General features: G+C 37.6%; 1 protein-coding gene across 1 annotated transcript in view; it reads left to right on the top strand.

Moving 5' to 3' along the window:
- Rergl (RERG like) overlaps positions 1 to 13,309 on the top strand; it is a 177,943-nt gene that overhangs the window by 148,544 nt on the left and 16,090 nt on the right. The gene's annotated exons all lie outside the window — the stretch shown is intronic.

Below are 13,309 nucleotides of genomic sequence, written 5' to 3'. Positions count from 1 at the left end.
TCTGCAAATACAGTGGAACCTTGGCTCAGAAACTTAATTCTTTCAAGGATTCTGGTTGCAGCTGAATTGCAGACATAAACAGACTACCAGCTAGAAGCAGGGTAACTCCAGGAAAGAGCGCTAAAGAATCCGCCACAGGCTTGTGAGCTTCTGTTATCTTTCCCAGCGAAGCCCAGCCGGCCCTGGCCTGTCCCCAGGGTTCACTGTGAATCTGTGCCATCTCTCCAAGAGGGTCATAAACCCACACTGAAAGCAGGCTGTGCCCATTCCCACTCCTGATATCTGCCCGGCAGAGAATCTGCATGGAGATGATTTTGTGAAAAGTACAGCAGAATTCTCAGTTCTGGCAGGCATAGACAGTGGGACCGACCCCTGAATCGGTGTGTGACAGGAGAACGGCCATCTTCATTGCCCACTCGAGCTTATTCTTAGTCATCTGCTGTTGAAAAAGAGTGATAAGTTGATGGCAAGTAGCTGGAAAGCACAGAGCAAACATCCCTGTATCACAGCCAATGGCTCGGCCACACGAATCTCCTGCCGGAGCATGGTCCATCTGCTCTGGACTCTGAAGCTGCCTGCAGGCCGCCAGGAAGATTGTGGAGACCATCCGCACTATGAGGACTGGCGGGGCACCCCAAGGAAATGAAACTATGTAGCACATTCTCAGAGCCACTCCCGAAGGCAGCTCCATCCCTGGGCACTGGGCAGCTGTCCCACCCCAGCCAGTCCAGTTTTGAATCAAGGACCAGAGGACATCAGTGGCCACCCTTGCTCGCCTCCCAGTGACTAAACTTTTATTCCTGAGCTGGACGCTCATGGCCAGTTACCCGGCGATCGCCAAGGCCAGAGGATGGAGCTTTGAGTAGCAGGAGCCCAAAGCAGGCGAGGAAGAGGCAGCTGTGGAAGTCAGTGAAGAAGCTCGGGTGACAGTGATGGCAAAGGGGCTGGTGAGCGGTCTCAGGGCTGTAGTTAGGCGACTCTGCAGCGCGCTCCGCACACCAGCCTTTTGAGGGTCACCGTACTCGGCCAGCTCCAGCGCCGCCGACAGCGCCACCCGAGACCCCAGAGGCACGGAGGACCAGAAGGACCCCTGTGTCCTCTGTCGCCTATCGGGGTCGCTCCGATGCTAGACAGCTGCCACCACTTTCGTCACCAGGGGGCGCAGGCCAGGGAGCCGAACAGCGCCTGTGCCTGGAGTCCAGGTGTCTACTTCTGAAAGTACAGTTGCTCATGGGGAGCGCCCAGCCCCCGGGAGCACACATTCTTTTTGGCTTTAGTGAATAGGCTAATTTTACAGTGATGTACACGTATGTGAACTAGCTAAGGCGACAAAATATAAAAATGATCTAAAAGGAGAGTCTGCAGTAGTGGGAGTTAAATGTAATGTAAAATTTATCGATAGAAATAGTGTGCACTCGCTCAGGCTGTGACTTTAAGCTGCTGAAAGGAAGATGAATCACAAAAATTTGACTCTAGTTTTCCTTATTTTCAGTCATTTTGACTATTTTCAACACATTATGATGATAATTGCATCGAACTTAACTTCGTTTTTATATTGTTTTCCTTTCTGTCTCTGATGACGGGCTTGTTTTGGAAAAGTATACTGAATTGCAGAATTCTGGCTGGGAAATTGATTTGAGTAAAGATAGCACTTTTTAAAAAAGCTTCTTTTTCTGCATTTTGATGATCAGTGGGTTAAACAGAGAAACTCCGTTGAATCAGTGTTGTAAATTAGCTACATGGTAAAACACTTCTGAAAGATACGGCTCAGATTCTATCAAGTAGAAGGAAGCATCTTGGATCAATTTGTATCTCTTTCTCCTGAGTCAGGAGACAGAATCTCTAGAAAGCCATATCGAAAAGTCTAGAAAATAATGATATCATACCAATGAGCTAAAGAATAAAACTATATACATGCAATATAGTATATCACAATTTTATAGCATTACTTAAAAATTAAAAAGGTGACAAAATGTCCTGACATAATTGGAAACAAATACTTGGCAACATAGAATATGCTTCTATAACAGTATTCTGTTCCTGGGAGAAAGTAAACAACACCCACAACTTAAAGGAGGAGAGGTTTAATTTGATTCCTGTTTTAAGAGGATTCAGTCAGTGGTTGACTGATTCCAAGGCAGAAACATCTTGGCAGAAGGTCACATCAAAGCAAAGCTACTCAATCTGTGGTGGCCGGAAAGCAGAGCAGAGACCAGCACCAGAAAGGGGACTGGGCAGGGACCACACAGGGACCCGAAGGTCCTGCCTCCATGACCTGCAAGACATGACCAGGAGTATGCTTTACTAAGCATACGCAGCTTTCAAGTCACTCAGTTTGAGAATTAAGATCCACCCTCACAACTATAACTATAAAAAGATGGTTCTGGTAATCTTAGCCAATGCAGAAAATTATAAAATTGAATATTATATAATTGAATATTTTATATATAGGTATCTATATATATAGATACCTATATATAATTGAATGATTTTGTGATGTATGAGAAAATTGAGGCATTATTATGAAATACAGTGAATGTTTAAATTTAAAAAAACTTATTACAGTAAAAAGTATGTAGGGAAGGTGGGATGGGTAGGGGAAGAGTAAAAAGGGAAAAGAAAAAAATGTGAGAGAATGAAAAGATGAAAATAAAGTGTTTGTAGATGGGGAGGGAAGGAGGGGGTGAAGGGAGGGCAGAGGTAAGGGGAAAAAATGAGAATCAAGACTTGCCATGTAGAGGTACAAGATCCCAACAATGAATGTAACTGTACTGTATCCCTAAAATGTACCAATAAACTCAATTAAAGCTGAAAAAAAAAGTATATTGTCATACACCTCAGAATTCTCGGCCTTCTTTAAACACACTTATCCCATCTGGTTGTTTTTGCTACTTTCTGAAGCAGTTCTGGAAGTCCTCTTTCCCGATGTCTTTACAAATGGTGATTGAAATTACATTGAAGCAGCAGTCTGCCAAGTGCCACGCAGTGGAAAGACAGGCTCATGAAAACATGGCAGTGTGTCCTCATCCACCTTATTATTGGATCTGGGACTTGTGACTTCTGGTTCTTCTGTAATGTCAAAATCACTGTGATGTGCTATACACATGGTCTAAGAAACTAAAATTCAAACAATAAATAATGCACCCTGAAAATAAAAAAATAAATCAACTATAATAAAACCTTAGGTAAACATTTCACCATATGATTTCACCATAATACATCATCACTAATGTTAATCCAATCAAATATAACCTTTTGATGACTGACCATGAAAAAAAAAAAAAAAAAGACCGGCCATGAAAAGTAAACGTTTTGAATCAGTTGAGGACACTGATGCAGCCATGAAATAGTATAACTAAAGACACTCATGAAGGACTCTAGAACTACTTTAGATGGTGCCAAGAACGATGGGATAAATGTTCAAAGCCAGAAAGACTATTCTGAGGGGGATTGGTGACAATGTATCTTTTAATGAAGGAATGGTTGAATCCAGTGGTAAGCGTAACTCCCTGTGATCCAATGACCTTCCGCACACAAGAGAATTTTAGGAGACGTTTTAGATATTAATAGGTAGTTTCCATTGGATTCTGGTCTGTTCCCGCAAGAGTGAGTTGTTAAAAAGGAATCACCTCAGCCCTTCACTTTATCTCTGTCTTCCTGTTTCACTACTTGATCTCCCACTCACAGGCTGCAGGCTGAGTAGACCGGACTGCACAGTCTTGGGTTTTCAGCCTCCAAACCTGTGACCTACATAAAACCTGTTTTGTTTGTACATTGCATAGTCTCAAGTATTTTGTCATAAAAATGGAAAATGGACTAGTATACCTTCTATCAGTGTCTCAGAAGATTCCTTTACTGATAAGGTGATCGAGATAGACATATTCACACAGGCTGAGCCCCTGATAGTCCCATCTTGATCAACTAGGCATTTAAAAATTTCCAGTGTGCTAGCTTTTTCGAAAAGGGTTTATCATTGATTCCATACTGATTTTTCAGGTACAGTCTTTTTATCTTCATAGACTAAGAATTTACCTGGAAAAATTAGAATCAGTCACACCAGCCATGCAATGATTCCTTACTTTGCTTGGAGATTCAGTAGCATGGGAAACAAAGAATGGTCAAAGCCGCCTCAGCGCCCAGTTTAATATGACCAGGACTGTGTACCTTAGTGGGAACATTTCTCATTTAAGAACTAAAATTATGCTTGTTATTTTCCTAAAGACATGCCAATTTCATATTTCCCATATTCTTTCAACATATGCCAGTTTACATTTATAAATCATTATTTTTTCACTTATGTTTTTAGTATCAACAATCAGTAGAAGATGGCAATACACATACAAACACAAAATCATTATGTAATTAGGAACTATAATTTCTAATTAAAAGGGATTCAGTTATTCAGTCCCATATCCTCATAATGGGTCTTTTTGTGCTATTTTAAGGAAAGGAAATTCTTTACAGTGCTTAGCCATCAAATTGTCAACATGATATTGGCTTTCACCACATCATGGTTATAAAGTAAGAAATGTGTGGCCATTAATCATATAAACTCAAGGGTGAAGGTTCTACATTTTTTAAAAGTCTCCAAAAGTCATGTGAATGTTCCTTTCAAAACCTGCCCCTGAGAAAGGTCAGTCTTGTTCTAAAAGTAGAAGCAATGGAATCATGAGTAGGTTCAGAGCTTCTCAATCTCGTTTCTCTGTGAGGAAATGCTGAGCTTTTATGACAAATTCCTGCTGAGACAGTTAGGGCTTCTCTAGGTGAAACCACACAAATCATCATTAGGAAGTCACATAACACATTTTTAATTTAAAATAAGAAGACTACTGAATTTTAGAATAACTTCTTGTAGATTCTTGATGCTTTTATGTTAGTATAAATGTTAAATTTATAAATGAGGAAGTTAGTTAAAAGGCTAGAACTGTTGAAAGAAAAGAAAATCTATAAAATAATATAAAATAATGAAATATAAATTACACTGACTAAATAAATATAAGACATTTACATCTCTTTGGGGATGTTTTTTATTATTAGTCTTTTATTTGTGAGAAACACCATGAAATTTCCAAATTGTAATGGAGAAAAGAAAAATAGTCTGGATTGTATCTCAGTGGTGCCACACTTGCCTGGCAAGTACGAGGTCCTGAGTTCAACCCATGGTAGTAGGGGAAAAAAAATAAAGGCAATGCTGGCTTTCTTTTATGCTTTTCCCTCTTTCTTACCATTCCATAACCGAACATGGTACTCCTTTGTACTTTATTGTGATTATAAATTTTCTAGGAATTTTTTAATAAAGCAACTAATTAACTAAGGGAAGAATGGGGTTCACAATTCTATATTTCTTCCACTCCCCAAGGTATGCAATGCTCTAGTTCAATGATAGAAGAATTTTGGAAAGAAAATTCACCTTTAAAACAAAGTGTTAATAAGGAGGGAAAGAGAAGCTGAAGAGAGAGGAATGGAATGAGAAAAACAAAGTCAAGATATATCATCTACACATGCAAATTCTCATATCATATTATTATGTATATGTAAAATGTACCAATAAAATGAAATAAAAAATAAAGGTAAAAATAAACTTTAATATAGAAACTGCATGTAAAGGAATAACTGTTTTCAGAGAGTTCAAATCTTTTTGAGATGCAGAAATGTATCCTTTCATATTGATCTTCCGTTGTTGTTCTGGTAATTCCAAAATGCACACCTGTAACTGAACATCCTCTGAGGAGCTCACTGGTACATGCAACACCTCAAACTTGCTCAAAATGAAAAGGTTAGTTCTCCACATCTTGGGGTTCTTCCCAACTCCTGCTATTTTATTGTTTTAATCTTATGAAATGGGGCCATCGATCTTATTTTCCCTAGTCAAAAATTTTTGAAGACTCAATTTCCTTTACTCTTTAAATTACTTTCATGTATTACCTATTTTTACTTCTTGTATATCTATGCACTTTGAATCCAAACTCTTTGTTGCTTTCTTTCCTTTAATCCAAGCTATTGTTTTCTTCTCCCATTGTTCTGCTCAACTTTCTGACCCCATCCTTTTTACAGTCTTGCTTCTGTAGTGACCTCTACACAGTGTTGAAAGGAATCACTTATAAAAGGTTTCCCCTAGCCCTCAAAATGATCTTCCAAATCATTTCCTCAGCTTACAAGTTATTCTATGATCTGTCTTCTGTCAACAGCACAGCCTAATTTAAATTCTCTTGCTTGATGTATTATATTAGATAATAAGTTTTCAGTAACTCAGACATGTAATTGGCCCACCATTCTGCAGTCCATGGTTGCTGCTGCATCCCTAGGATTCTCATCATATGGAGTTCAAGTAAAGAGGCTGTGTTCCAGCGATCAGATGTATTACATTGTGGGGAAATAACCATAAAATAGATTTGGGCCAGCATTTATATAGAAACTGTTAAGCATGTGTGACTGGCAGACCAACCTCTGATGACGATGAATTAATTTGAATAGTTTCATTAGGCCCCATCTTGCTTACTTGGGTCTTCAATATTAGAACTTGGAGGTTTGTTTTCCAGTGATGTTGTAGCCATCTACCGTTGGCTTTTAGGTGCCATAGAGCACTTATCGGAAGCTTTTTCTTAAGGCAGACTTCCACAGAAATTTTTATTTATGGGGTTTAGGTGCAGTCCTGGGAACTGCATTTCTATAAGTTCTCCAGGAATTTAGATATTTTAGAATATTAAAATCCCTAAGTGGGACTACACAGACTTCTAAGATAAACTTGGCTCATGATCATTTATCTGTTGTGTAGAAGTTGACTGGGCTTTTATTTCAACAGAATCAGAAACACTTGCATTCATTACATTCTGTGTCATCCTGGACTTTTAATTGATCAGAGTAGACTCTTTAGAAACACTCTTGGATTCAAGGACCCAGAGTGACTATTTATTTGTAAATGTATACATTATATCAATAAAATTATTCCTTTTCTAGAAGCATAAGAGAACAGGCTGACCTAGGAAACTGGGGGCTCAGAGAATCATAAAGCTCTTAATCCTTAAAGGAACTGTGAAATAATAATGAGATAATAATAAATGCATATGCAATAATTTCTTCATTGACATAGTTATTCTTCCATACACCACAAGTCATGACATGGCGACTGTATTTACCTGTTTTATATATGAAAAAACTAAAATGCAAACATGTTAGGGACTAGTCCAAATTTATCTAGTTGTTGCATGCCTAAAGGTTAATCTGTCAAGCATAACAGCTTATTGTCAGATCTTTTACTATCTCAGAGGCCATTTGATCAGATTCAGGGCACTACTGAGAATGCCCTGTTGTAAGAAAGCCAACTTTATCAGCAAATTCTCTGTAAATTTCTTTAATAGAAGATTTTTCTGTCCACAGATGAGATACTTTCTCTGGAACAAGGAAGTTGATAACTTGTCATGACGTTAACATTTTTATTTGTTTTATAAGTCTTTTTGATCTATAAAATAGAGGCATTCAGATAATGTTAGACGTGAATTTATGGCACATAATGTAGAAATGTTTTAGCCCTAAGTATATTGGTTTCTATTCACAAAAGTAAATACTGGAACACTTTGGATACTCACCAAAGGCCAAACCTCATAGGTGAATTTAGTCCAAACAGGAACGGAGTTGGGATAGAGATAATGTATGAGCCAGGTGCCGCAAATCGTGTTAGAGATTACGTACATCAAGGCCAGGTAGGAATGAGAAGTATGCTCAAGGGAGAGAGTGGAAGATCTGATTTAAAATTGGTAGCAAAAAAGCAAGATGTGGATAAAAATAAGATATGCTTATAAGAAATGTTGAAAAGTTACACTCTGAAATTTACTTATACTCTTGTGTCTGTTCCATGCAACTAGGATGGGGAATTAGAGAATTAAAAACTTTAGATTTGCAGCCCTATCACCTTCCAAAGATAAGGTTAAATCCTCAAGATAACTTTGTATAAATTCTAAAAACTATAAAACCCATACAGGACATACATCTAGTGTCCTACCCATAATTTTCTTTCGATGTTCACAATGATCCTTCAAATTTAATTGAACTATTCTGAAGGTCACTTTAAGAGAAATTGTTACTATTGTCGAGAATTACAAAGAATTGGATTGCAATATATCAAGACTAATTTTCTGAGCTCTAAGTTTTTAAGAGCACAATCAAATAAATCTAATTGGCATAATTATCCTTTCACGGACAGCTTTAAATTGTTTATTTTGATCATTGCAAAAATGAGAAAGATAAAGAGGAGGAGAAGGAGAAGGATGAGCAATTCATTTCATGACTGCAGATTTTAGGCTCAGTAAGGCTGTGCTGGGACTATTTCAGGGTTACCATTCTAACCTTAGGTATAGCCACAAAGTGGAATTTGAGAATAAAATTCATTCTCTGACATTTTCATGTGAAGTCATTCTATATTATTCTGCACGATAAATTATTAAAATGCTTTGCTTAGTTTAAAATTTAGTCCCAGAGGATTTGAGAACAATGTTTTTTGATCAAGGACAAAAACTAAAGATGAAGCATGTGATATAGACTTTCATCTGTTCTGCAAAGGAAAATCTGGCCACATCTGCTCCAAAAGCAAATGCCCGGGTGAATAAAAATAATTTCTACTTTATTCCCAGTCCCATAACAAACCGCTTCATCTTAGGGATGAGTGAAAACAGAGATGGTGTCAGATCACTGTGTGGATTGACTAGAAATATTTCCAGTAAACTTCCTGTGATGTAACATCAGTACTTCTTTCTCTCCCTCCCTACCTCCCTCCCCACCCTCTCTCTCCTGCTCCTTCTTTTTATAAATGCTCCTTTGAAAGAAACGTTTTAAAAGTATCCTACGGATAGCGTGAATCCCAGATACTCTTTAGCCTACAGTGACTATGGCATACCCATGTCACTGGATTGCTGGCTACCTCTCTGCCCCTTCAGTTTTTCCTACTTTTTGTGTGCCCCGGAATGCTATGATGAAGTCTGCTGAAGTGCTTCCTTGCTTTTTAGCTTCTTGTTGGGTTGCTGTAGTTGGACACACTATAGAAAGTTGGAGGGCAACAGGAGAAGAAGGCTGAGATGGCATTTTTCATTATCCTTTTCTTGTGGGTCACATTGAGTTGGCCTTGTGTCTCTACAGGATTGCAGAAATGTTGGTTGGTGGCCTCCAAATAGCTTCTTTATACCCTCTTTAAACCTTCTGGACTGAAAATTAAAAATAATAATAACAATATGTAATTTTGGGAATTAGAAAAAACAGTTACAACAATATTATGAGGTTTAAAAGTTGTATTGATTTCAAAACTTAATATATTTTTAATCTCATAATGTGATATAGGCTATCCCAGGTTCTTTTCAGGACAAGTATATTTGTTTTGTTCCCATTTGTTTTATTTTTAGTTTGTCTTATAATTTATTTTCAACATTATTTTTGGTAATGTATTTGTTTCCTTTTTTTGGTTTTTCTCTGTAAGATATTTCAGTCCTGGATTTGAACCAATAAATATTTTGATGACATAAATCTTGATTTTTTTTATGTTTAAAGACATTCAAAAGTAGTTAAACTCATCACCAAATTATGTCTTACTTAGTTCATGCTAAAATCCACAAAAATAAATATAACCCTAGTCACGTTCACAAAAAGGCTTTAAAAATTGCTTATTTAGAGCACAGGTTTAACAGAAAATTTTAGTTTGTTTTTTCCCAACTTGGTATTTAAACTCCTTAGGTGGACTGGGCATGTTCAGAATTTCCTTCTGTTTATTTCTGCCCATTTTTTGACATTTTACCTATTTATGTTCCCTGACTGATATTCAAATGTATTCAAATTCTCAACTAGTGACTTACAGAATGTCAACTAGCTGAAACATATGTATTCTGGATTCTAATATGCTGGAAATTCCATAAATGTGATTATACTTTTATAGAAAAACATAGTTTAATATTAATTCCCAGACTTGTGTAAAGAGTAGATTTGCCAGTTGACAATACATGATCATGGGATTATTATTTAATATGAGGTAAATGCATAGATCTGTTAGAAGGCCCCCCCAAAAGAAACAGTGCATCCTCTTTAGGGGTTAATAGAGACTAGTTCATATTTGTATCCAACCTTGTTTTCATTTTTCTAAAACTAAGGTATATCAATGAAATGCAAGCCAGAGTCTATTTCATCATAAACATAATTGTTTAACCTAATATTCTACTTTTTCTCCTAACAGAAAGAAATTTACATGTGCTCCCCCCAAATAGCTATCCAGCCAGTTCAAATGCTCTTGAAGCAGTTTATTTCTTTCTATTAAGGCCAGGGCCCAAACACATAGTGCTTGTGTAACCCTTAGGTACTATCCATTGGTAATTTTTTTTCTAGCATTGTAGAGGAAAGGCAATATCCATGGCACAGAGATCATTATAGAAAATGTCCGACTTCACGCAGTTACTTGGACGTATTAATAGAATTTAATTGACAACCGTATGCTTAAAAGACAGAATCTAAACTTTCCCACATTGGTCCCCATATAAAGTGGTTTATTTACTACAATTGAAATATTTGCTTCAATAATTTTGTCATATAATGTTTATGACCATAGATAAATGGAATCTTGTCTCTTTTTAGTTCATGTAAATGAATTAAATAATCAAATTTTTTACACTGCATTATTGTTTTCTCTGTGTTAATATCTTCCTCATGTAATCTTATAATCAAACATAAAAATGTTGGAATCAAAATGATCTGTTTCACCTAGTTTCCCAATTCCTGTTAATAAGGCAGTTCTTGTCTTAGTATTTTATTGCTGAAAACTTTTCATCATCTTTAACCTATTCTGTTTCTGCAAGCAAAATTGTACAAATGTATCTCCAAATTGCCCACACATCACTTGTCCCACACATATCCTCTTATTCACCACCATCCGTAGTCATCCTAAACATCTTGGAACATTCTTTGTCTCCCTGTATTAATCCAACCCCATTGAGCAAGATTTGATTGGATTATTAAACACTTGATAATGAGGCCAACTTAGACACAGAGCACCTAGGACTGAAGGGTGTGCTTGATTGGTGTGGAGATTGGTGTATGTAATCCAATCACAGAGGGGAGTCCTGTTGGGTAACTAGACTCTCCAGACAAAATCCAGTGGAGGATGACAGCCCAAATCTAATTCCCCAAATGGCCACTCACAGTATTCAATCTGGTCGACAGGGACCCCGGGGAATAAATCCAAGCACTTAGGAGCAAGGCTAGTTGCAAAAATGAATTTAAAGAATGTTTCCTTATAGGGAAGAAAATAAATTAAGGTGCTGGCATGTATAAACAGCATTCATTTTGGGGAAAAACAATTGCCAATTTAATCCAATACACGTTTTTGAGTATATTTTCAAAGATTCCTGAAACAAGCTATCAATCTATTTAATCTATATGGAAGAAGATAATCAAATTCTGCAATCACCAAGCTAGGAAAAACATGTCTAAGAATAAAGAGCATGGGATTGCACACATTTTTAAAAAAGAAATACTGCTTCAGATTCTCATGAGAAGCTTTTTGTTCTCAGCTGAAGTTCCTTTGGGAAGAATTTAATTCTTAGATGACAGAGAAAAGTCTTTGCTTAGATAAATAAATAACTGAATTTTATCAGAGACATAGGATTTATCTGTAATACAAGTTATAACAATAACTTGACTGTATACATCTCACCAGCTATTTAAGTGAAAATCCAGGAAGCAATCATGGTTTTGTGCACTAAAAGTTAGTCAGTTAACAATCAACAGAGGACAACTGGAATGCCTAAGTATTACAGCAATATAACTTGTTTTTAATTTTGATTTCTGCAGAATTTTGTGTCTTGTTATAGAGCCCTAAAGCTGATAAACATAACATGTTGAATAAATATTTAAAATGAAATTATTTTGCTTTGAGCTGAGACATACTAAAACTAAAACCAAGAGTCAGCATGATAGAGTAGGAAAAAAAAAATCACTGGGATTACCTGATACAGAAACTGTAGCTGGCAGTCTAACTTTTAGCTACTAAGAGTGCTCTTCTAGGCTACATACTTCAAATCCCATCTCAGTTGCAATACAAAGGCCAAGAAATTAGATATCATCATGTATAATGGCTATTAAAAGGGTTGCAAATTTGTTCACAGGAATATTTTATTTCATATATTTTCAAAAATTCCAAACGATCTAAGGTCTACTTTCCAATGCCTGAAGTAAGCATCAGATGCAAAACACAAAACCCTTACAAGACATAAAAAATTGGAAGGCAAAAGAGAACATGGGTGGTAAAAAAAAAAATTGCATTAAAACCAAACCATTGTATCAGGGCAACAGAGAAGATGCATTGAAGACATATAGGGAAATTGCCAGATCGAAGCAATTACAAGCTCACTTGTGTGAAAAACCATACCCCTCGGAAAGACTTTGCTGTAAGAGACTCCCAGGGTTCCCTGCTTATCCAGAGCCATCTAGGAAAGAAGTTTCCTGAGTTCACCCCCTGGGTACTGAGAAGTGGGCACAGGCACGGCCCAAGGAGGCTGGCAGCAGATCTGGATATCGTTCATATGGTGCTAGTGAAAAATGCAAGTTTTGGGGTCCTATAGGCTCCCATCCAGATTTCAGAAGTAAGTCTAAGGGTCCAGGCAAAAATACGTGACAGCATCACAGCCCCTGACAGGAGCCCCTTAGAGGGTGATGCACAAAGCTATGAGAGTGAAGGCAGCAGTAGAGAGGAGATCTGAGGAAGCTGAAGATACCAGGAGTATGAATTATCTGCTGAGGGCAACTGCAGGCAGTGAATGGAGGCTGCTGAAGACAGAGCCTATAGGGCTGCAACCAGGGAGACCACAGGGGCAAGGTTTTCTTAGTTCTGTGGGGCTCTCATCCCACTACTAGATATGGAGCTAGCTATAGTGTTTGTTCTGATGGTTTTTTGTTGTTGTTCTGATTTTGGTCCAGGTTTCTCTCTCTCTCTCTCTCTCTCTCTCTCTTTCTATTCCTCTCTTTTGGAGTGGAAATGTTTATCCTCTGCTGTTTTATGCTGGAAGCATTTAACATTTTGTTTTTACTTTTACAGGGGCTCACAGGTAAAAGCTTGCTTTGAATCTTAGAGGAGACTTTAGATTTGGACTTTCTAGGAATGCTCAAACTATTAAGACTTTGGTGATTCTTGCAGTTGGACTGAATGCATTTTGCATAGAGAGATGCAGATGGGCCCTCTGGGGGTCAGAAGCAGAAGGTTATTCTTTTGATCCAAAATCTCCCTGAGTCTCATGAGTTGGGAGGTATGACCTTGTTGGTAGAAGTGGTTTACTGGGGCTTG

This window comes from Fukomys damarensis, unplaced genomic scaffold (genome assembly GCF_012274545.1).
Source record: "Fukomys damarensis isolate Sample0158 unplaced genomic scaffold, DMR_v1.0_HiC HiC_scaffold_19, whole genome shotgun sequence".
Classification (NCBI taxonomy): domain Eukaryota; kingdom Metazoa; phylum Chordata; class Mammalia; order Rodentia; family Bathyergidae; genus Fukomys; species Fukomys damarensis.
This window is presented reverse-complemented; position numbering and strand designations above follow the sequence as displayed.